The sequence below is a fragment of the Macaca fascicularis genome, chromosome 7 (assembly GCF_037993035.2).
Source record: "Macaca fascicularis isolate 582-1 chromosome 7, T2T-MFA8v1.1".
Classification (NCBI taxonomy): Eukaryota; Metazoa; Chordata; class Mammalia; order Primates; family Cercopithecidae; genus Macaca; species Macaca fascicularis.
In genome coordinates, this window is record NC_088381.1 from 121,656,609 (window position 1) to 121,680,908 (window position 24,300).

At 36.1% G+C, this 24,300-nt stretch overlaps 1 long non-coding RNA gene across 2 annotated transcripts in view; it reads right to left on the reverse strand.

Moving 5' to 3' along the window:
• The window catches only part of LOC135971665 (uncharacterized), a 31,789-nt gene extending 7,729 nt beyond the window's left edge, over nt 1-24,060 (reverse strand). The window contains exons 1-2 of one of the 2 annotated variants that reach the window (XR_010587916.2): nt 23,944-24,060; nt 9,737-9,815 (exon numbers count right to left, since the gene is read on the reverse strand). This is a non-coding gene — a long non-coding RNA (uncharacterized lncRNA). Of the gene's footprint in view, nt 1-9,637; nt 9,816-23,943 lie in introns of those variants that run through there. The other variant, XR_010587915.2, reaches the window with a different exon arrangement.
• Between the last annotated feature and the right edge of the window lie 240 nt (nt 24,061-24,300).

Below are 24,300 nucleotides of genomic sequence, written 5' to 3' on the forward strand. Positions count from 1 at the left end.
ATCCATTTTAGGGTTCAGGGATTTGCACAACCTAAATATCCTGGTTCTCAGGGAATGAAGAGCTTCATATTTCCTTCGCATATTTAGTCTTAGTGACATCAATAGGAAGCTGTTAGTGATAAGGAGAACTCGGCATGGGAGATTGGGGGGTGGGAAATTTAGCTATGCACAGTCAAATGTCAACCTGAATACAAGACTCCTCAGCCATGATTTCATGAAACCTCTTTTATGAGCCCCCACCTGGGACTTTCATACACAGATGGTATATATGAGAAAGTTTGACATGAGAGGTTTCTCAGAGTTAGTAAACACAGAAGTGATGGACGCTAGAGATAGAGTAAACCTCATCATGAAATCTGGAGGAAGGTAACATTCCTGCTGGAGACTAAAAAGGAAAAGGCAAATTAACCAGTGAATTAGACTCAATGCTGAAACCAAAATCATTACACATGCCAAGCCCAAACTCATAACCAAAACTTACAAAGTAAAACACAATAGAACAAATTATTATCCTCCTGCAAAGTCAGCTCTGGTAGACCCTATATCACATAATGGCAAGAACTTAGTAACCCCCTGAAATAAACAGATCTGTTTCAAAGGAGCCAAAGAAAGGTCCAGGCAGTATATTATCTTCACTCTGGGCAGCTCCCATTGGACAGGATTTTGAATACTGTACAGACCTAGCAAATCTTTGGGTGCGGAATCTCCCATGAAGCTGGACTTGTCAGACTCCTTGTTTCTCTTTATTAATATCAGACTGGAATTACAGTAACAGGCCAAATAATGATGTAAAACCGAAAAGGAAGAATGCTGTTAATTGCCAAATTTGTTATGGAATTATCACATTTTCTGTTTCAGTGCTAAGTTTTGGGAGATGCATTGAATGAAAGCTCAAAATAAACCATAGATCAATGTCAGTCATTAACATTGAGGCGGAAAAAATTCAGAAGGCAAGCCTGTAAGCTTGGGCATTTGATATGTCAACATAGACACCTTTGTGGAGAACAATCAATGGAAAGATATTTGCTGCTGAGCACAGTAATGAACAAAATTTTTCGCATATAAACTTGAAAGTATAATGGATGTTTAGATGGCAAAAATCTGGTTCTTCTCTAAAGATTTAGGCAAGTCTTTTATTAAGATTCATTTCTGTCTTGACCTCCAACCTGTCACTGCTTCCTTTCTGCCTTTCATGTTTTCTCACCTTGATGCAAGTCAAAATACTGTCTTGCTATATTGCTGACATTTTATTTTAGGTAACTGTACAGTTCAACTTTGCTCACCACCGTTCTTAACATATGGAAACAATTAATTCATTTTCTTTGCCATCATTAGGATTGCAATCCTAGGATATTCTACATGTAACCTCATCACAGATTTCCCTTAACTAATTACATAATATCTAACCCATTTTATTAAAAGTAAAACTTACTAGTTAAGGAATAAAGAAATGGCATTGCTTAGAATGAACTCTGCCTGTTACAGTGTAATTTAAACTGTACTGTTATGTATGGTGAAGGACTGAAAGTTTAGAGTTCCTCCTCTTGGCAAAGGTTTTTTTTTTTTTTTTTTTTTTTTTTTAGGTTGCTTAAATAAGCAGTACAGAAACCAGATGTCATTTGGTAAGAGTATCTGAATGACCAAAAATTTGCTGTCTGGGTATTTTTTCCTTTATAAAAACAAGAAAAATTCTTTGGATTTATATCATATTTAGCAGCTGTGAAACAGTGCAAACATCTGTTTGTACCTATGGGGAGCTGACCCACGGGGCCCTCATCTCTTAATCACCAAGCATCAAGCCAGTCTCACATGCACAGTTTATTGTTTTCTTTGCAGTTGCCTCCCACACTTCAAAGTTTTCATACACTCATATTCTATTGGCAGAATGGAGGAACTAATCCATTCATTATAAGACCAGATGATTAGAATTTTTTGACACATGATCACAGCATTCTCTCCACCAAGCCCATGTCCAGAAACACATTCATATTTGCCTCTAAATTCATTTCGGAGTGTCTACACTTACTCCAAATAATGTAAGATTTATGAGCCTGAAGCAAGCTTGTAGTAGCACATATACTAGACTGCACAAGACTTACAGTCACCATTTGGGGCCATAACCTTTAAAAGGCCATCTTAAAATAATTTGTCCCTTTTTAAATATGAGTACAGACATTACACTAAGTCTTATTTTGGAGTTTTTCTGTTAGGATTTTGCTACAGTTTTTTTTTTTTTTTAAGAGCAATAACAACAACAACAACAAAAAGTCTTTACCGCACTTGCACATCCAGGGACTATCAGTTTCTAAAGGCCAACATTTTTACTGCACTTTATAAATAGGAAAAGTATGCTGGATTGGAATTGAAGCTTGCCAGGTCAAATCAGCTGTTTTATTTATACATTCATGTAAAAAAAAATCTGCCAGATAAAGCATTCCTATTGCAAAACAAGGTAAGAATCAGCTTCATTTTCCTATATTTATAAAAACTAGTTAAAACAAGGTGTCATTACAATTACTTCCATTACAAACAATTACATGTTCTATATATCAATTTTATTTGTGAAAATGATCCAATCATTAAAATACTCTATTAATAGGGGAATAATGTTATCTGTAACAATTGAGTTTTGATCAATGAATGCCTTCAGTTGCCCCTATTTCTGTAACAGACATTCTCTACACTATGTGTTATTTGCATTGCACTGTGGAAACAAAGAGGAGGTCATATTATATCTGTATGCTCACCACCTAGAAACTACATTTTGTTGGTTTCTCTGTTTTACGCATTCTGACCACCTCCATAGAATGGAGTGTGAGGGGAATGTACCCAACAAATTAAAGCCATAGGAATAGCTACGAACTTGAAGCAAGATGCTAAAGTAAAAACCACATGCACTACACCTCCTTTATTATCCTGCTGAGTTCAAAGCACTTCTGTAACTTGATGAGACACTAAAGAAAGACTAAATCTTTATAGTAGAATGATTTATAATCCTTTGGGTATATACCCAGTCATGGGATTGCTGGGTCAAATGGTATTTCTGGTTCTAGATCCTTGAGGAATCGCCACACTGTCTTCCACAATGGTTGAACTAATTTACATGCCCACCAACAGTGTAAAAGCATTCCTATTTCTCCACATCCTCTCCAGCATCTATTGTTTCCTGACTTTTTAATGATTGCCATTCTAACTGGCATGAGATGGTATCTCATTGTGGTTTTGATTTGCATTTCTCTAACGACCAGTGATGATGAACTTTTTTCATTTGTTTATTGGCAGCATAAAGGTCTGCTTTTGAGAAGTGCCTGTTCGTATCTTTGGCCCACTTTTTGATGGGCTTGTTTGTCTTTTTCTAAGTTTGTTTGAGTTCCTTATAGATTCTGGATATTAGCCCTTTGTCAGATGGATAGATTGCAAAAATTTTCTCCCATTCTGTAGGTTGCCCATTCGCTCTGATGACAGTTTATTTTGCTGTGCAGAAGCTCTTTAGTTTAATTAGATCCCAATTGTCAATTTTGGCTTTTGTTGCCATTGCTTTTGGTGTTGTAGTCCTGAAGTCTTTGCCCATGTATATCTCTTGAATGGTGTTGCCTAGGTTTTCTTTTAGGATTTTTATGGTTTTAGGTCTTACATTTAAGTCTTTAATCCATCTTGAGTTAATTTTTCTATAAGGTGTAAGAAGGAGTCCAGTTTCAGTTTTCTGCATATGGCTAGTCAGTTTTCCCAACATCATTTATGAAATAAAGAATCGTTTCCCCATTGCTTCTTTTTGTCAGGTTTGTAAAAGATCAGATGGTTGTAAACGTTTGATGTTATTTCTCAGGCCTCCGTTCCGTTCCATTGGTCTATATATCTGTTTTGGTGTCATTACCATGCTCTTTTGGTTACTGTAGCCTTGTAGTATAGTTTGAAGTCAGATAGCATGATGCCTCCAGCTTTGTTCTTTTTGCTTAGGATTGTCTTGGCTATATGGGCTCTTTTTTGGCTCTGTATGAAATTTAAAGCAGTTTTTTTTTCTAATTCTGTGAAGAAAGTCAATGGTAGCTTGATGGAGATAGCATTGAATCTATGTATGTTTATTGTGGCACTGTTCACAATAGTAAAGACTTGGAACCAACGCAAATGTCCATCAATGACAGAGTGGATTAAGAAAATGTGGCACATATACACCATGGAATACTATGCAGCAATAAAAAAGGATGAGTTTATGTCCTTTGCAGAGACATGGATGAAGCTGGAAACCATCATTCTTAGCAAACTAACATAGGAACAGAAAACCAACCACCACATGTTCTGACTCATAAGTGGGAGTTGAACAATGAGAACACATGGACACAGGGAGGGGAACATCACACACTGGGGCCTGTCAGGGGTTGGGAGTGCTAGGGGAAGGATACCATTAGGAGAAATAGCTAATGTAGATGACAGGTTGATAGGTGCCGCAAACCAGCATGGCACGTATATACCTATGTAACAAACCTGCACGTTCTGCACATGTACCCCAGAACTTAAAGTATAATTAAAAAGAAAAAAAAAAAAGAAAGACTAGACCTTGAATTTGTCTCATCTGTATAAGCAGTATGGTCTAATGTATATTTTCTGAATCTGGGATTCATGAAACAAGACTAACACCCAAAATACCAATAGATGTTCCTGGGGGGAAAAAGAAAAGGTTTCATGCTCAATTAAACTTGGGAAACACTCATAGAATGCCCCCTTTTTTGGATAAACACAAAGCCTATTAGCAAATTAAAGTCCCTGAGAACTATTGCAATAAAGGCATCTTACATTATTATTTGTAAAACATTAGGACAACTTTTAAGACATAAGAAGATGTAAAGAATGATCAAATAAACCTACCTAGCAGCTTACAAACTAAATATTACAAATACAGTCGGCAACTCTGTATACCCTTCTGTCATCATACCTGTTCCCTCTCTCAGAGGTAACAAAATTCTGAATGTTATACAGATTGTTCATGCTGTTACTAATATCTTTATTACGTTTCTATATATACCTAAACAAAAGGTATACTTTTGTTTGTTTGTTTTTTGAGACAGAGTCTCACACTGTCACCCAGGCTGGAATGCAATGGTGTGATCTCGGCCCACTGCAACCTCTGCTTCCCAGGTTCAAGCAATTCTCCTGCCTCAGCCTCCCTAGTAGCTGGGACTACAGGCACCAGCCACCATGCTCAGCTAATTTTTTGTATTTTTAGTAGAGACGGGGCCTCACCGTGATGGCCACGCTGGTCTCGTATTCCTGACCTCAGGTAATCCGCCCACCTTGGTCTCCCAAAGTGCTGGGATTAACATATACTATTTTTTACTGTTTTAATTTTACAAAAATGGTATCATGCTCTAGGTATTATTTTGATAATTCTCTTGAGGAGAGGAGCTCAACATTATATTTATGAGATTTTAATGTGTGTAGCTCAAGTTTATTTTCACTGTTGTGTAGTACTTAGTTGTACATATATACCACGATTTATTTATCTAGTTTCCTCTTGAGCATTTAGATTGGTTTTTTTTTTCAATTACAAATAGTGCTGGTATTGGCATATGTACGACAGAATAACCAAATGTCACAGTATAGAGAGGCCAGAACAGATCACTAATGTGTAGAAATTCCACAGATGATGGAGGTAACTCCTGAAGGTCTGTGATCAAATGTTGCAGGGGCAGTTATTTATCCATATGGGAAAAAAATTAAATTAGATCTTTATCTCACACTATAGCACCAAATCAGTTCCAGGTATATTATCATCAATTCTAGGTATATTGTATATTGACTAAATGTAAAAAGCAAAACAGGCCGGGTGTGTTGACTCACACCTGTAATCCCAGCACTTTGGGAGGCCTAGGTGAGTGAATCACTTGAGGTCAGGAGTTCAAGACCAGCCTGCCCAACATGGTAAAACCCCATTTCTACTAAAAATACAAAAAATAAGCTGACATAGTGGTTGGTGCCTGTTATCCCAGCTACTCAGGAGGCTGAGGCAGGAGAATAGCTTGAACCCAAGAGGCGGAGGTCGCAGTGAGCTGAGATCTCGCCACTGCGCTCAAGCCTGGGGAACAAGAACAAAACTCTGTCTCAAAAAACACACAAAAAAAGCAAAACATTGAATTTCTAGTGGAGAATATATGACACTACATGAGAGTATGGAGGAATTCCTAAAACAAAACACTGAAAGCGTATACTATGAAAAAAGCATTAATAAATTAATCAACTGTTTAATTTATAACTTCTATTCATCAAAAGACACTGTATAAAAGTAAAAAGACGCGGCTTAGAATGAGGAAAGACATTTACAAAACACATAACTAATAACAAGTTAAATCAAGAATGCTTTTAAAAAATACTTTAAAATTTAAACCAGGATTGCCTAAATTACTTGACCCTTCCTCAGAGGAATACTTGTTGACATCTCATTTTTTAAAAAAAGATTACGTGAGGCACAATTTAGGAAACATTTATATTAACAAACTTGGAAAAGATCTTGGTTTAGGCCTCCACCCAGCTCTTTATTCTTCAACAATGTGACACTAGACCAACAATTTGCTAATCTGAGCCTTGATGTTTCATTTATGATATGGAAACTAGCTCTATCCTGGGTATACAAAACTAAATATCATGGAAATATGGAAACTCAGCTAACAGTCACAAAGCCACATTAAATAGTCCTTTAACTCCTTGCAGTGACCTCTCAGAACTTCTTTAACTTTACAAACAGTAGCAAGAGATAGCTTAGGGGTTAGGTAGAAAAAGAATCAATTCTCGGCAAATTTTGTCTGAAAGATTTTCTATTCTTATGAAAATTTCTTCTCATGGTACTTATTCAATTTCTCACTACCAAATACTACAGTTGTAGATAGCAAAATAAAAATAACAAAAAACCCCTGAGGATGGAACTTAGCTAAACTTTCAAACAAACTATTGCTGTTTATATCCTGACGTCTACATTTAGGCCACATAGATATGGCCACAATGCTTATGAGAAATAAGTGAGAGTATGAAACATAAGTAAAGGAAGCAAAAATAATTTTACTAAGATTTTCAACCCCAAAGTACTCCCAATGGACTATGCAAAAGCCATTTCAAATGAGAGACCAATACATTTTTATTCTTGAAGATTAACCCCATTATCCATGGAGACGCCATTCTTAACGAGGGTCTACACAGACTTTCTCTTCTGTCTTGTCATGAAGAGAGAGATTATCAATGCTTATGAGAAAGGCTATTTTGTATGCAAAACAAGGGCAAAATCTTCATTTGCATAATGAATTAGTTCTTTTTTAAAATGTAAAGTCTATATTTTACAATATTAAAGCAAAATAGAGGGTATAAAGGAATCCCCTGTAGTTCAGATATTAGGGACCAACTAAAGAATTACAGTAAGAAACAAGTTTAGGATAAGTATTATAGTTGACTTATTTTAAGTCCACTAGAATTAACTTTGCGACTTTGATTTCCAGTAATATCACAAACTACAAATCTAGAAATGTTTTTGTTTTTAAAAGTGGTGAATAAAATGTACCAAATATTTTAGTAGCAAGAAAGTAAGGAAGTGGCAAAGGTTAAAATGAAGTAAGAATTCTCTAAAGTTATCTACCATTTGTCTAGCTTCTAGAAATATAATAGGAAGAAACAACTTTCAAAGAGATAACAGCTGAGACTTTCCCAGAATTGTTGAAATATACCAATTATCAGATTCAGAGATACCAACAAATCACAAGAAAAAAAGAATTATACTCCTGTACATAATGATAGTGATACTTAAAAATACAAATGACAAAAAGTTTTCTTCAAACAAGCCAGAGAGAAGACATTATATTAAAAGAAATAACAATTAGACTGATAGCTGTTACTTTCAACAACCACAATGTCACCAAACAATAGAATGATTCCTCCAATGAGCTTAAAGAAAATGTAACTGGACCTCTGTATCTGCGGCTTCCGCATTGGCGGATTCAACCAACCCTGGATGGAAAATGTAGTTAAGCCTAGAATGATTGTAACTGTACTGAACGTGTATAGACTTCTCTTCCTTGTAATTCTTTCCTAAACAACGCAGTATAACAACCGCATAGCATTTACAGTATATCAGCTATTATAAGTAATTCTAGAGATGGTCTAAAGTGTATGGAAGGATGTGTGTAGGTTATATGCAAATACTACAACTTTTATATGAGGACTCAGCCATCTTCAGATTTGAATATTGGCAGGGAGTCATGGAACCAATGCCCTGTGAATATTGAGGGACAACTGTAACTCTCAATCCAGAATTATAAATCCAATAAATTATCACTTTAAAACACAGGAAAAAATAGGGACTTTTCTCAGATTTACCAGAAACCAAACCAAACCAAAACAGATTTGTTACCTTTTGCCCTATAGACTCATTAAAGAAAATTCTAAATTATTTATTTTAGGGAGAAGAAAAATTATGGAAGTGTGAAATATGACAGAGCAGTTAAAAAAAAAAAAAAGATACTTTTAAATAAGTGGGTAGATCTAAATCTGTGATTTTGAACCAAGAGCAATTTCCCCCCTTGGAACATTTGACAATACCTGGAGACATTTCTGCTTGTGGCAACTGGGGGAGGGGTGTGCTGCTGGCATCCCGTGTGGCAGCCAGGCCTACTGCTGAACATTCGCAGTGTATCAGACAGCTCCACACAACAAACAACTATTGCCCAAAATGTCAGTAGTGCTGATGCTGAGAAATGCTGATCTAAATTAATACTGTGTACACCAATAACAATAATTTGTCTTGTACAGTTAGAACTAAAATATCATCCACTAAAACATAAAGTATAAGCAGAAAGGATGATGATTAAAGTGTTCTAAGGTGTTTGTCTAATTTGGGAGGAGGGAAAAGGTACTGATTAACTATAGGCTTTGATAAGTTAAGTGACCATATTCAAATATTAAAGACAACTACCAAATAAATACACCTTAGAAGTTATGTTCTCTATCCAAATATAGGGTAATATGGAAAGAGAATAGAAAGAAAAACAATAAAGAAGAAGCAAGAAAGGAGAAAGAAAACTAAAAAGGTGGAAAAAATGTAAAGAATATGGCAGAAATAAATACGAATATCAGTAATCAAAATAACTATAGATAGACTAAAACTCTCCAGTGCAAAGAAAAATCTTCTCAGTCTAGAGTGAGGGCAGTGCCATACACTTTTAAACAACCAGCTCTCATGAGAAGTCATTCACTATCACAAGAACAACACCAAGGGGATGGTGCTAAACCATTCGTGAGAAACCATCCCTATGATCCAATCACCTCCCACCATACCCCACTCTCCAACACTGGGGATAACAATTTGGATGGGGACACAGATCCAAACCATATCACTCCCCAACTCATTGAGTAAGGCTAATACACCTGTAACATCAAAATAGATAAGAATAGTACACCAAAGGAAATCACAAATCATTAGCATCCAAATCTGTCAATGTATAAAAGAAAATTTCATGAATAAGTAGAGTTTATCCTAGACACGCAAAGTTGGTTTAATATTAGAAAATCTGATATAATTTACCACATTAATAATTTAAAAGCAGAAAAAACGAGGACCAACTCAATAGATGCAGAAAATTTATTTAATAAAATTTAACATATATTTTTATTTTTATGATTCAAGAAAACAAGAATAGAATAAGATGCTACTAAATGATAAAAGACTTTTGCAAAAAGTAGGTACAAAAAATTATGTACTTACTGGTAAAATATTAAGAGCTTCAAATCCCATACAAATATGTCCATTCTCACTTCATCAATTCAAAGATACATGGAAAAACCTAGACAAGAAAAAGTAAAGAATAAAAAAGTAAAGATCAGAAAGAAAAAAATCTGGTATTATTGGTAGATGATGTGATTGTCTAATTGAAAAATTCAAAAGAATTTCCATATAAATTATGAAAATTAATAAGAAAGTTTATTAGTTTAGTGAGTTTTCTGGATATAAAGTCAAAGTTAATTGCATTTCTATACACCAGCAACAAACTATACAAAATACATATGTATATTTAGATATATATATGTGTATATGTATGCATATGTATAGATATAATTTGTAAATATAAAATGTATATATAATTTTCTAAAGTGTTGTTCACTACAGCAACAAAAATAACATACCTAGGAATAAATCTTCAAAATGTACACAAGATTTTTATGAAGTAAATTATAAAATGTTACTGAAATACATTAAATGAGATCTTTATAAATTAAGAGATATCACATTTACGGATAGAAAGACTCAGTAATAAAAACATGTCAATTTCCCCAGTTGACTTAGAGATTTTATATAATTTCAATCGAAATTCTTTTTTTTTTTTTTTTTTTTTTTGAGACGGAGTCTCGCTCTGCCACCCAGGCTGGAGTGCAGTGGCCGGATCTCAGCTCACTGCAAGCTCCGCCTCCCGGGTTCACGCCATTCTCCTGCCTCAGCCTCCCAAGTAGCTGGGACTACAGGCGCCCGCCACCTCGCCCGGCTAGTTTTTTGTATTTTTTAGTAGAGACGGGGTTTCACCGTGTCAGCCAGGATGGTCTCGATTTCCTGACCTCGTGATCCGCCCGTCTCGGCCTCCCAAAGTGCTGGGATTACAGGCTTGAGCCACCGCGCCCGGCTCAATCGAAATTCTATAGAACTTTTTTATTGCGTTAATCAGGACAATTTTAAAATAGAGAAACACGAAGAACCAAGAATCGCCAAAACACTCCTGAAGAAACACAAGCTGAGGAGACTGCATCTACCAGATAGAAAGACGTTTTATATGGCTATAATAAAAATAATATAATGTTAGTTAAAAGAGAGACAGAAGACCAATGGAACAGATTAGAGAATCCAGAAATAGAACCATAGTAATATAGATAAATCTGCTTTATGAAAGAGCAGGCAGGGCAAATCAGTGAGTATGAACTCTAAGATATGGCACTGGGACAATTAGATCTCCATAAGGAAAAAGATTAGCGAAATTGTATCTTCATCTCACGCTATTTACAAAAGTTCATTGCAAGCATTATACTAGGAAAATTATAAAACTTTAAGAAGACATTGTAGAAGAATAAATGTATGCCTTTGGTTAAGGAAGGATTTCTTAAAGAGCATACAAAATGTGCAAGCCATAAGAAAAAAAGTTTAAGTGAAATTAAATGAAGAGAAAGATCTTTGTTCTTTAAAGGATGCTATGATGAAAGTGAAATTACCAGCTACAAATTGGGATAACTTATTTGCCACACATATAATGGACTAAGAATGACAATCAAAATATTGTAAAAACTCCTAAAAATCAATTTTAAAAAATCAAACAATCCAGTAGAAAAATGCACGAAGAACTTAGACATTTTGAGGAAGAAAAAGCAATGATGACCATTGAATATATAAAAGTATGGGCAACCTCATTTATCACTAACTCGATATGTTAGATTATCTTGTATCAACGTAGTTAAGCTGGGAGCTCTTTTTCCCAGAGTCACTGTCCTTATATCATAATTGATTAGAGTTGATAAAACATAGTAATTTGCACTATATTTGGAAGGTGGATGTGAAATGGTTATAACTCTCTGAAGGTCTTAGTGATGAAGAAATGCAAAGGTACCCCACAGGTTATAGTTTAACCAAGAGCTGTGACCAACTCTTCTTCACTACTGGCCCAGTAGTCAATGGCCCAGGCCCCTCAACCAAATGCTTGGCTGTGGAGCCACCAGACAGTTTCTGCACAGAAGCAAGAGTTTCCTCTGCACCTCTTCACAAACTTCCTCTTATGGTCCTACTTTCTCAGCAGGATGTGCTTGATTTATCAATCGCCCTGCAAGCTTTAGCTTGCCCCTCATGCCAGTGCTGTGGGAAGCTGGTTAGGGACTAGCCATCTCTGACCCCTCAACTCCTTCTAGCCTTTCACGTCCCTGGTTCCTCCCACATTCATGTAAGCTCTAATTGCAATGATAAATTCTTTATCTTGTAATAGTTATCATGACTGTGCTTCCCGGACTAGACTCTGATTGATACATCAAACAAAACACAACAGTGCTATTGGTATAACTTCCTCCACCTCCTTCTGGTCTTTGTTCAAATGCCCACCTGACCACTCTATTGAAGTTCAGTCCCACCCCAGCACCAGCACTACCTAGTCCCACTCTGTTTTAATTTTCTCTTTAGCACTTACCAGATACTACAACACTAAATAACTTTCATATATATTTTATTTGCTGTGTGTATTCTCCACTAGAATGTAAGTTCTATGAGGGCAAGGGCTTTGGATTTTGTTTTGTTTTTGTTTATTTTGTCTGTTTTATTCACTGATACGTCTCTATCAAGCACTTAATGAATATTTGTTAGGTTAAAAAAAATGGGATTTAATTTTGCATACATTAGATTGGAAAAATAAAAAGTCAGAACATGCCAAAAATTCACAAGGATGTAGAGCAAAGGGCATTTTGGTACATTTATACTACAATCACTCTAAGAAAAACTTGGCATTACCTAAAAATTTAAATATGTATATATCCTACAACACAGGGGTCCTCAACCTCTAGGAACTGAGCCGCACAGCAAGAGGTGAGTGGCAAGCAAGTGAGCAAAGCTTCATCTGTGTTTAGCCGCTCCCCATGGCTTGCATTACTGTGTGAGCTCCACCTCTTGTCAGATCAGTGATTCTATTAGATCTTCACAGAAGCGCGAACACTATGGTGAACTGCACATGTGAAGGATCTTTGTTGTGCTCTCCTTATGAGAATCTAACTAATGCCTAATGATCTGTCACTATTTCGCATCGCTCCCAGATGGGACCATCTAGATGCAGGAAAACAAGCTCAGGGCTCCCACTGATCCTACATTATGGTGAGTTGTATAATTATTTCATTACCCATTACAATGCAATAATAATAGAAATAAAGTGCACAATAAATATAATGTGCTTGAATCATCCCAAAACCATCCCCTGCACAACCCCTGGTCTATGGAAAAATTGTCTTCCACGAAACGAGTCCCTGGTGCCAAAAAGGTTGGGGACCACTGCTACAACACAGAAATTCCACTTCTAACTCCTCACTGAAGGGATAAAGGATAAGCTGTGCCATAGTTGTAAAACAGGAATCTATACAGCAGTGAAAATGAATGAATTAGATTTGTACACCAAAATGTAATTAATCTCTTAGGTATAAAGTTGAGCAAAGAGGTATTCATAGCATAGAGCATTATTCCATTAACATAAAGCTCAAAAGTATGAAAAACTAAACATTGTATTTCTAGCGAGACATACAGATGTGGTAAAACTATTTAAAGAAAGGAAACAATGATAGATACAAAATTCAGTCTAGTGGCTGTCTTTGGGGCAGGGAGAGGGATGAAATTGAGGAGGAGTACCTGGAATTTTTCAGGAGATTATTAATGTTCTATTTACTAAGCAGGATGGCATTTTAGTTTTATTTTGATATATTTAATATTTTACCTAAATTTTTATTTATTTTTTGTTTTGATTTGTAAATTTCTATATATTCATAGTGTACAAGTGCAATTTTGCTACATCGATGTATTACATTGCAGTGAAGGCAGGACGTTTGGCGCATCTATCACTAGAGTGATGCACATTGTACCCACCAAGTGACCACCCATCATTCACCCCCTTAAAATTTTATTTTAAAACTTTGCCAAAGAGATGATACATTGTCCACAAACATTAAAACTTTGTCATGAATTAGTATAAAATTGAATCCTAGTTTTTATGCCTTTTATTCATCCTTAAGATAGTACTTGAACTGACAAATACTTCTTAAATTCTTCCAAAATTGTATATTTGAAGTTTTGGCCTAGACTTTTGGATTGCAAGAAACAGAAGTCCTCTCAAGCCAGCTTAAACAAAAGTAGAAATGAATTTTAAGGAATATACTGTATGTCTCACGGACCCCAAGGATAAGAATGTAGCCAAGCCTGGAATCGGGAATGGAAAGAGGTCATGACAGTTTCTCTGTTTCTGCTTCTTTCCTCAACTGGTCTCATTCCTTCCTCTTTTCACAGTGGCTTTCCTTGCTATTCAGTCCACATTGTAAAACCATACTCCCTGGCAGCTATGGTTTATTTGTTAGAGTTCCAGTGTGAGACAGTGATTAATTAGTTCCAAACCCCAAATTAAAAATTTCACAAAAGAGAATCTGATCACCCCAGCTTGAGTTGGGTGTAATATTGGGCCAGTTGGCTATAACAACAGGGTCTGGTTCACATAGCACAAACATAGCTTCCATGAGCACTGCAGTTTTAGTGAAAGTTCAAGGTAAAGGGAGTTATAGTGAACTGCAAAGGCTGCTACTACAACTGGACAAAATGTAAGGCATAAATGGGGGGATCATCATTTTACACATTTAATCTTCTAAGTGTTTCTGCCTTATTTATCAAGCAATCTTACTGGCATTTATAAAATGTATTCCAAAAGAGTCTTCCATGTCTTGAGTAGTCATCACAGACTTTGAAAAATCACTTTGGATAAGCACAGTGGCTCATGTCTGTAATCCCAGTGTTTTGGAAGGCTGAGGTGGGAGGACTACTTGAAGCCAGGAGTTCGAGACCAGCCTGGGCAGTATAGCAAGATCCTGTTTCTATGAAAAAATTAAAAATTAGCCTGGGTGTCACGGCGTGAGTCTATTAGAGTCCAGGAGCTTGAGGTTAAAGTGAGCTGTGATCACTGCACTCTGGGCTGAGTAAAAGAGCAATAAGTGGTCTCTAAAACAAAAGAAAAAGAAAAATCACTTTAATAAAGATGTAGGATTTCATTACAGGTATTTTGAAAATTTACTTCTGATAAAAATGTAAATCTATAGGTTCAATAACACTAGGGAAATCTCCTTTCCTCACCCTCAATCCATATTTTGAATTAAAACTACCATCCTCCTACAAGAATTTACATCCTTGGCCACAGTGTTCGGGCCACAGATAGTCATATGACCCAAGCCAGGCTATTAAGAGCCTTTTCGTGAGATTTTTTTTCAAATTGGAGCTGGGAATAAAGAGTTCTTTCCTTTCTAGTCGCAGAGCTGTTAACGAGTGAATCTGAACTGTGCCATATGTGATGTGATATAATATTTGAAGTTTGACTATGATATGTTAAAAATACACATTATAATGATTACAGTGATCACTAAAATGGCAAAACAAAGATGTATGGCTAATAATCTTTTAGTGAACTAATAAGCCAATAGTGAACACAAAAATGGAACACTAACAAATAATCCAAAAGCAGGAAGAAAAGAGAAAGAGGGAACAAAACCCACAAGACTAAAATAAGACAAATAGCTGGATGACAGATTTGAATCCAATCATATTAGTATTTATATTAGATGCAGATGGTCCCTCCAAAATGAAACTATGATGATGGTTGAACAATCCTGTGAATATACTGGAACACATTACATTGTACACTTTAAATGGGTTAGCTATATTGTATGCCAATCATATCTAAATAAAGCTGTTTTTAAAATGTAAATGGTCTAAACAAACACCCTCATAAAAAAGGCAGCAACAAAAGAGCAATGTCCAACCTAATTTTTAAAAGCACTTACAATATCCTGTCTATAAGAAATCTACTCTAAAAATAAAGATACAGGTAGGACAAAAGTAATAGGTTTTAAAAAGTTATTCCAGAAGAACACTAGAGTAACTTTATTAACATCACATAAAATATTACTCAGAACAAGTAACTTTACCAGGAATAAAGGGCATTCAATTATAATGAAAGAATCAATTAATTAAGACAACCTAACAATTCTAAATGTATATCATCCTAATAATAGAGCTTCAAAACACATTAAGCAAAAACTAACAGAACTGCAAAAAGAAATAGAAGAATTTATAATTATACTTGAAAATTTTAATACCCTTCTCTTAATAATTGATAGAACAAGAAGACATAAAGTCAGTAATTAATTTGGAAAACTTGAGCAGGGAAAGGGAGGAAGATGGCAGATAGGAGGCAGAGCTAACTTGCAACTCTTGCTTGGACACACAGAACAGCGTATGGAGACTCACACGTGAATGTTTTCTCCAAGAACCAATGTGGGAACATACCAGGACAACCAAAAGAATTCACACATCTCACACATCCTTTGAAAGAAGCAGCACGCCACTGCAAATTCTGCGAGATGTGAAACACTGTGAGTACCCAAAGTGTGAGGGGAAAAATCTGCCTCTGAACACACATCTCCACCACGGACTCTGAAAGCCAGGTCACAGAAGAAGGATTTAACCTTACCTAGAGCTGAAACAAATTTGGGGAGTCAGCAAAATATAAAAGTAGAAGCACCAGTGGGAAGAGCCTTGTAGGCACTCCCAGTCCCCAACTTGAGCCCAGGGAAGCCATCCCTGACTATATCTAACAGGGGCCCTCGGGGAAGGCAGCCAGTGGAATTAGGGAGGGGTCATGGGGTAAAAGAAGCTTCCAACTGAATTTTGTAATAATTTCGACCGGGAACAAACTGTCTTGAGCAGAATTCGGGGAGCAAACAGGAACTGCTGCAGATACAAGCACAGGAGCTGCCACCAACATTAGGCAGACAGGGAGGGACAAGGCCTGAAAACAGTGCTTGCTTTCTCAGTGGGGAAGCTTTAGGCCTGGGGCGAGGTCTGAGTTCCATGTGCAGACTGACTGGATCTAAACTTGGTGCTATTAGCGGGGTACTGTGGGAATGAGACTGGCCTTGCCAACTGTGTGGGAACTGGCTGAGGCCTTTCACTACCAGCTATCCCCCTCTTCCATTGCAAACTATATGGCAGCAGAGGCAGCCATAATCCCCTCTGGAACATAACCCTATTGGCCTGAGAACCATCCTCGCATCTCTCACAGTAGCCGTGACAAACCCTGCCCAAGGAGGGTCTGAGGTCAGGCCTGTCTAAACCTTTCCCTACCTGGTAGCATTTCTCTACCTGCCCTGGTAGCTGAACACAAAAGACATAAGCTCTTTGGAGCATTATGGTCCTGCTCATCACCAGACAAACCAGAATACCTACCTGGCTAACTTAGGGCAAACTTATATCCCCCTTCTACTACTGCAGCTGGTATTCTCTTGAAAGCATCACCTCCAGGCAGGAGGCCAACCAATTGAGGCTATTACAGCAATGCATGACAGAGTAACCCTGCTCCCAGGAAGGAGAAAACAACAGCTAATACCACTGCCTGGCATATCCTGGTTACCCAGAGGTCCTTAGTCTGCCCACATGACAGCTTCACTGTTAGCATAACCAGCATTCAAGAAAGCCAGAATGCTGAACAAAACTACAATGAAGGACTCTCACAGAGTCTACTTCATTCCCCTGCCAACTCCACCAAACCAAGTGCTGGTATCCACAGGTGGGAAACCTGAAGACAAATCATATCACATGACTCTTTTCAGACATTCCCCAGCACCAGTCCAGAACCTGGTAGCTCCGCTGGAAGGCTAGACCTAGAAGAGCAACAACAATCACTGCAGTCTGGCTCTCAGGAAGCCCCATCCCTAGGAGAAAGGGGAGGGAACCACATCAAGGGATCACATCATAAGACTAAAGAATCTGAACAGCAGCTGTTGAGTTCCAGATCTTTCCACTGAAATAGTCCACCCAAATGAGAAGGAACCAGGAAAGCAATTCTGGTAACAGGGTTCTATAACACCCCTAAAAGATCACACTAGCTCCCCAGCAATGGATCCAAACCAAGAAGAAAGCTCTGAATTGCCAGAAAAAGAATTTAGAAGGTTGATTATTAAGCTACTCAAGGAGACACCAGAGAAAGGTAAAAAACAACTTAAAGAAATTTTTTAAAAAAACAGGATATGGATGAAAAATTCTCCAGAGAAATAGATATATTAAATAAAAACTAATCACGACTTTGGGAAATCAAAGACACACTTAGAGAAATGCAAAATGCTCTGGAAAGTTTTAACGTAGAGTAGAACAAGTAGAAGAAAGAACTTCAGAGCTTGAAGATTCAGCTTTCAAATTAACCCAATCAGACAAAGACAAAAAAAAAAATCTAAAAAATGGACAAAGCCTCCAAGAAATTTAGGATTCTATTAAATGGCCAAACCTAAGAATAACTGATGTTCCTGAGGAAGAAGGGAAATCTAAAAGTTTGAAAAACTTATTTGAAGGAATAATTGAGGAAATTTTCCTTGGCCTTGCTAGAGATTTGGACATCCAAATACAAGAAGCTCAAATACCACCTGGGAAATTCACAAAAAGATATTCACCTAGGCACTTAGCCATCAGGTTATCTGAAGTCAAGCTGTGAGACAAAAGCATCTGCTAACCTATAAAGGAAAACTTATCAGATTAACAACAGATTTCTCAGCAGAAACCTTACAAGCCAGAAAGGATTAGGGTCCTATCTTTAGCCTCCTTAAACAAATTGATAATGAGCCAAGAATTTTGCATCCAGGAAAACTAAGATTCATAAATGAAGGAGATAAAGTCTTTTTCAGACAAGCAAATGCTGAGAGAATTCACCACTACCAAGTCAGCACTACAAGAAATGCTAAAAGGAGTTCTAAATCTTGAAACAAATCCTCGAAATACACCAAAATAGAACCTCCTTAATGCATAAACCTCATAGGGCCTATAAAACAATAACACAATGAAAAAAAAAAAAACAAGGTATTTAGACAAACACTAATATGATGAATAGAACTATACCTCACATCTCAATACCCACTTTGAATGTAAATGGCCTAAATGCTCCACTTAAAAGATACAGAATGGCAGAATGGATAAATATCCACCAACCAAGTATCTGCTGGATTCAAGAGACACTCCTACCACATAAGGACTCACATAAACTTAAGGTAAGGGGGTGGAAAAAGATATTCTACATAAATGGAAACCAAAAGGAAGCAGGAGTAGCTATTCTTATATCAGACAAAACAGACTTTAAAGCAACAGCAGTTAAAAAAGACAAAGAGGGGCATTATATAATGATAAAAGGATCAGTCCAACAGGAATATCACAATGCTAAATAAAAATGCAACTAACACTGGAGCTCCCAGATTTATAAAACAATTATTACTATATCTAAGAAATGAGATAGACGGCAACACAATAATAGTGGGGAACTTCAATATTCCAGTGACAGCACTAGAGAGGTCATCAAAACAGAAAGTCAATAAAGGAACAATGGGCTTAAACTGTACCCTAGGACAAATGGCCTTAACAGATATTTACAGAACATTCTACCCAACAACTGCAGAATATATGTTCTAATCATCAGTGCATGGAACATTCTCCAAGATAGACCATATGATAGGCCATAAAACAAGTCTCAATAAATTTAAGAAAATCAAAATTATATCAAGTATTCTCTCAGACCACAGTGGAATAAAACTGGAAATTAACTCCAAAAGGAACTGTCAAAACCATTCAAATACATGGGAATTAAATAACCTGCTCTTGAATTATCTTTGCGTCAACTATGAAACCAAGATGGAAATTTAAAAATTCTTTGAACTGAACAATAATGGTGACACAACTTATCAAAATCTCTGGGATACAGCAAAAGTAGTGCTAAGAGGAAAGTTCGTAGCATTACATGCCTACATCAAAAAGTCTGAAAGAGCACAAATAAACAATCTAAGGTCACACCTCAAGGAACTAGAGAAACAAGAACAATCCAAACCCAAACTCAACATATACACTATGGAATACTACTCAGCCATAAAAAGGAATTAAATAATGGCATTCACAGTAACCTGGACGGAATTGGAGACCATTAGTCTAAGTGAAGTAACTCAGGAATGAAAAACCAAATATCATATGTTCTCACATATAAGTGGGAGCTAAGCTATAAGGGCACAAAGGCATAAGAATGATATAATAAACTTTGAAATTCAAGGGGAAGGATGGGAGGGCATTGCGGGATAAAAGACTACACACTGGGTACAGTGTACACTGCTTGGGTGATGGGTGTACCAAAATCTCAGAAATTACTACTAAATAGCTTATCTATGTAACCAAAAGCCACCTGTTCTCCCAAAACTATTGAAATAATTTTTTTAATTGAAAGACACCACTAAGCAATTAGACTTAATTGACATTTTTAGGACACTTCACCTAAATATAACAAAACACATTCTTTTCAAGTGCACATGGGACATTTACCAGATAAATAATAAGCTGTGCCATAAAACAAATCTTGATAAATTTAAAAGAAATGAAATTATACAATATGTTCTCTGATGAACATAAAGTAATTATATTAGAAATCAATAACAAAAATCTAGAAAATTCCCCCAAATATTTAGATATTAAACAGCACACTTCTAAATAATTCCTGGAACAAAGAAAAATTACAAGAGAATTTGGGAAATATTTTGAACTGAATGGAAAGGAAAACATGATATCTCAAAATTTATGGGATGCACCTAAAGTATGCTTAGAGGGAAATTTATAACTTTAAATGCTTATGTTAGAAAAGAAAAAATGATCTATAATTAATCATCTAAAGTTTCATTTTGAAAAGATGGAAAACAAAAAGCACATTAAGCAAAAGTAAATATAATAAGTAATAGAATAAAGATAAATGTGGATATCAATGTAATAGAAAACCAAAAATTAAGAAAATCAGCAAAGTCAAATTGTTCTCTGACAAAAATTAATGAAATTGATAAAATGCTAAGAAGACTGATTAAGACAAAAAAGAGATAAAACAAAATTACCAATAACTGAAAGGTAAGTGGAGATATCACTGGAGATTATACAGATAGTAAGAGAATAAAAAGACTATATTATAATCAACTTCATGCAAATAAGTTCTAAATTTCTTAGATAACAAGGAACTTACCAAATTATTAAATAAAAATGGACTTGTTCCTCAAAAGATAAACTTACCAAAAGTGAAACCAAAAGAAATAAAGTATTTAAATAGTCCTATATATGTTACAGAAATTGAGTTTGTAAATATAAATCTTCCCACAGAGAAAACATTGGGCCCAGATAGCTTCACTGATGAATTCTACCAAACATTTAAGGAAGAAATAATATCAATTCTACACACTTGCAAAATATGGAGGACAAATACATGAGGCCACCACGACCCTGATACTAAAACTTCACAAGGATATAGCACAAAAAAGGAAATGAAATTTATTGACCAATATCCAATATTTTTTATGAATGTACATACAAAATATTAGTAAGGTGGTGAAAATGTTGAGTAACTGAAACTCTGTTACCTTGCTAGTGACAGTGTAAAGTGATACAACCACTTTGAAAAACTCTTTGACAGTTTCTTTTAAAGTTAAGCATAGGTTTAACCTATGATACAGTAATTACATTCCTAGTTATATACTCTAGATAAATGAAGCTACATGCCCACAAAAATATTTGTGCAAAAATCTTTATAGTACTCATATTTATAATAGCCCCAAAATAGAAACAGCCCAAATATTCATGAATAGGATAATGGATGAGCAAATTGTATATTTATATTATAAACTGTAGTTGTTAATTTAAAAAACACTACTCACACACATGAAAGCATGGATGGATCTCAAAATCATTATGCTAAATGAAAGCACCCAGACACAAAAGAGAATATACTTCATGATTTTATTGAAATTAAATTCAAGAACATTATCTATGATAATGGAAGTCAGAACAGTGGTTATGTCTGGGGTAGAGGGAACTGGAGATATGAGGAAACCTTAAGATGTTTATTGCATGGATGTAAATATGTCTTAAAACTCTCATAGATCTACACACTTAAAATCTATGCATTGGTTGTATATAAATTTACTTCATTGAAATATGACATTAAGAAAAGAGCAAAAAACACAAGGGACTTCCACTAATTAACAGTCCCTTCATTCTCTTCTCTTGACACAGTTTTCATTAGAGCAAATCTATTCACAGCCTCTACTGCCACATCTATTCCCAAATGGACTTCCCTGAACATCATTATTTATCTGCCAAGTACACCAACATTTTCCCTTTCTCTCAAGCTTGAAACATTATACTCAAACATCTGCAGACATAGAGATTGAGCGAAAAAAGACAGTCACAACTCTTTCAAATCCTCCCTTTTCCAATATTCTTAGCATTTAACTTCTTTCCTCTCTCCTGTCATCTTTCTTGCTCAAGTCTATTCACCTCAAACTTGATTCATTGTAAGAATTTCCTGACTCAATCTCTTTCACTCTAACCTGTCTCACAAACCCACTGCTATCAAATTAATTTTCCTGATATATTTTTTTAACTGTGTTATCTACCTACTCAAAATCTTTAGCAGGTGCCCATTCCTTAGAATGGAACTCAAGACTCATAATTTGGCCAACTCAGCTCTATCCACTGATGTGCTGATCGATGCTAAACAGCTGGGAAAGGGGCCTGTTTCTCTGGTGTACATGCACCTACCATGACTAATTTTGAGCTACCAACGGCTTAACAACTGACTCACAAAACTCTTAGAAATTTAACAATCAGCTCTCTCATGAGCCAGTATGACCTGACTCCAGTATTCCATTGTCTCTACCTGTTGGAATTGCAATAATATCTTCTTTTCTAGCTAAGCTATTCTGCTGATTACCCTGACAAGTTCACAAATATTGTATAAAACATACTCACACTAAAACAAAATTTATTGTTTATCTAAAGTTAAATTTAATAAAGTGTCCTGTATTTTATCTGGCAATTCTAACCTGGATTGTCTTTTCCCCTCCCATAGTTTAAATATTTTCTCACTTGTCCCTAGAGTCACTCACACCCTTTATAGCATTCCTTAGCACATTAAAAAATACCACTATTAAACTATCCAAGCTATATAAGAACCACAATGTATAAACACCCCCCAAGAAAATTAAAATAACAGTCTCTTTGGAGTTATGTTATAAAGTGAAATGAGGATGGATCCAATCCAACGATGGATTCCTACAAAGTTATAAAAAATCAAATTAAAGAAAGAGACATGGGACTATGCATTATCAAACAGATATCAACTCTTTTTATGGTCTGTAAAGATACCTATGTCAATAATCCCTAATTTCAGTGCAATTTAATCAAATTCCCTTAAAGATTTCATGAACTTAACAAATTCATTCTGAAATTTACACAAAATAATCAAATTGCAGAAATTAATCAATTTAATACCATTTAACATGAAAAACAATATGGGTCGCGGGCAGGTAATACAAGGAAGAAAACAGCACCTTTTCCTTCACCTTCCTTAGGCTTATGGCTGAGGTTCCTATAATAAAATATAAATTAACAAGAGAAAGCATACAAATTTATTTAATAAGTTTTATGTGACATAAAAGCCTTCACAAGAAAATGAACACCTGAAGAAATGGATAAATCTGTGTATCTTTAAGCTAGGTTTGATGAAGACCAGAAAAAATGTGGAGAAAAATGGTAGGGCAAAAAGGGTATGAGCTAATGGTAATGAACTGGGGGAATGTTTGCAAGGCCTATTTCTTCAGATTCTTGTCTGTGAACCCTAAACAACCAAATCTCACGTGAACACAGAACAAGAACTCACTCATTATCTTGAAGACAGCACCAAGTCACTCAGGAGGGATCTTTGGAGATAAGGATACTTTTTCCTCCAAGTCTACAGAGGGCGCCTCTCAATGAGGGTCTTAGGACCTGCTGCAGGGGAAGGTCAGATGATCCTTCCCAGATTTTATGACCTGCTTTGGGGAAGAAGGGCTGGGAAAGGTGAGCATGACCTTCCTGTTTCAGTCATCTCCTCAAGTTATTTCAGCTTAAAATATTCTAGGGTATTGTTTTTCTGAATCCTATCAGAAGGTTTTTTTTTTTTAATAAAATAATCAAGATGTATTATAAACTTCTTGGAACTAAGAAAATGTGTTACACATTTATTAAAATAGTTGTAGACAAATAGGCCAATGGGACAAGATGCACAGCCCAGACACAGACCCACATTTACATAGAAACTTAATACCCACAGGTCTTACCTACAGATCTGATTAAAATGTAGACTCTGATTCATTAGGTCTGGGATAAGTCTAGGATTCTGCATTTCTAACAAGCCTTCAGGTGATGCTGATGCCCTGGTCTGTCACCCACACTTTGAGAGCTAGGTTAATCTGGGATATTAACCATGGTGAGGAGATATAAATAAATAAGGAACTTCTAAGTAGGCCAATCAGAATTTTGTCAGCAGAGGGAAATGTTTCTCCTCACTGAGTTCCTTGGCCTATGAAATAGGAACTTCTACCAGTCATTCTGCACTCTCAAAGAAATAAAAGGTGATTCTTACACGCTCTACACCCCTCAGCCAACCCTTTCCATAGGACACTGCAGTGATTTCC